Source organism: Hordeum vulgare, chromosome 2H (assembly GCF_904849725.1).
Source record: "Hordeum vulgare subsp. vulgare chromosome 2H, MorexV3_pseudomolecules_assembly, whole genome shotgun sequence".
In the NCBI taxonomy this organism is placed as follows: domain Eukaryota; kingdom Viridiplantae; phylum Streptophyta; class Magnoliopsida; order Poales; family Poaceae; genus Hordeum; species Hordeum vulgare.
Window position 1 is genome coordinate 636,860,167 of NC_058519.1, and position 2,217 is coordinate 636,862,383.

Genomic DNA, 2,217 nt, shown 5'->3' on the forward strand with positions numbered 1-2,217 from the left:
ATCTAAACTGTCGTTTCTTGAAAGTTTGGGGTTTCGACACTTATGTGAAAAAGTTTCAGTCTGATAAGCTCGAACCCAAAGCGGATAAATGCATCTTCATAGGATATCCAAAACAGTTGGGTACATCTCCTATCTCAGATCCGAAAGCAAAGTGTTTGTTTCTAGAAACGGATCCTTTCTCGAGGAAAGGTTTCTCTCGAAAGAATTGAGTGGGAGGGTAGTAGAACTTGATGAGGTTATTGAACCATCACTTCAACCAGTGTGTAGCAGGGCGCAGGAAGTTGTTCATGTGGCGCCTACACCGATTGAAGTGGAAGCTGATGATGATGATCATTAAGCTTCAAATCAAGTTACTACAAACCTCGTAGGTCGACAAGGTCGCGTACTGCTGCAGAGTAGTACGGTAACCCTGTCTTGGAGGTCATGTTGTTGAGCAACAGTGAACCTACGAGTTATGGAGAAAGCGATGGTGGGCCCAGATTCCGACAAATGGCTGGAAGCCATGAAATCCGAGAGAGGATCCATGTGTGAAAACAAAGTGTAGACTTTGGTAGAACTACTTGATGGTCATAGGACTATTGAGTAGAAATGGATCTTTAAAAGAAGACAGACGATGATGGTGATAAGTCACTATTAAGAAAAGCTCGACTTGTCGCAAAGATGTTTTCGACAAGATCAAACAGTTGACTATGATGAGACTTTCTCACTCGTAGCGATGCTAAAGGTCTGTTAGAATTATGTTAGTTGTTGATGCATTATTTATGAAATATTGCATGTAGGATGTCAAAACATTGTTTTCTCGACGGTTTCCTTGAGAAAACATTGTATGTGATACAACCAGAAGGTTTTGTCGATCCTAAAGATACTAGCAAATATGCAAACTCCAGCGATCCTTCAATGGAATGGTGCAAGCATCTCGGAGTTGGAATATACACTTTGATGAGATGATCAAAGATTTTGGGTTTGTACAAGGTTTATGAGAAACTTGTATTTCCAAAAAAAGTGAGTGGGAGCACTATAGAATTTCTGATAAGTATATGTGATTGACATATTGTGGATCAGAAGTAATGTAGAATTTCTGTAAAGCATATAAGGTTGTTTGAAAGGAGTTTTCAAAGGAATATCTGGATTGAGCTACTTGAACGTTGAGCATCAAATCTATGGAGATAGCTCAAAACGCTTAATAGAAGTTTCAACAAGATGCATGCCTTGACAAGTTTTGAAGGAGTTCAAAATAGATCAGCAAAGAAGGAGTTCTTGGCTGCGTTGTAAGGTGTGAATTTGAGTAAGACTCAAAACCCGACCACGGCAGAATAAAGAGAATAGACGAAGGTCATCTTCTATGCCTTAGCCGTAGAATCTAAAGTATGCCATGCTGTGTACCGCACCTGATGTGTGCCTTGACTCAAAGTATGTTGAGAGGTACAGAGAGTGATCCATGATTAAATCACTAGCAGCGGTCGAAATTTATCCTTAGTAACTAATGGACTAAGGAATTTTTCTCGGTTATGGAGGTGGTTAAAGAGTTTGTCGTAAAGGGTTACGTCAATGCAAGCTTTGACACTAATCCGAATAACTATGAGTAGTGAAACGGATTCGTATAGTAGAGTAGATATTTGAAGCATTTCCGAATAGCACGTAGTAGCAGCATCTATAAGATGACATAAAGATTTGTAAAGAACGCACGGATCTGAAAGTTTCAAAACCGTTGACTAAAACCTCTCTCACGAGCAAGACGTGATCAGACCCCATAACTATATGGGTGTTGGATTCGTTGGAATCACATGGTGATGTGAACTAGATTATTGACTCTAGTGCAAGTGGGAGACTGTTGGAAATATGCCCTAGAGGCAATAATTAGTTATTGTTATATTTCTTAGTTCATGATAATCGTTTATTATCCATGCTATAATTGTATTGATTGGAAACACAATACTTGTGTGGATACATAGACAAAACACTGTCCCTAGTAAGCCTCTAGTTGACTAGTTCGTTGATCAAAGATGGTCAAGGTTTCCTGGCCATAGGCAAGTGTTGTCACTTGATAACGGGATCACATCATTAGGAGAATCATGTGATGGACTAGACCCAAACTAATAGACGTAGCATGTTGATCGTGTCCTTTTGTTGCTACTGTTTTCTGCGTGTCAAGTATTTGTTCCTATGACCATGAGATCATATAACTCACGGACACCGGAGGAATGCTTTGTGTGTATC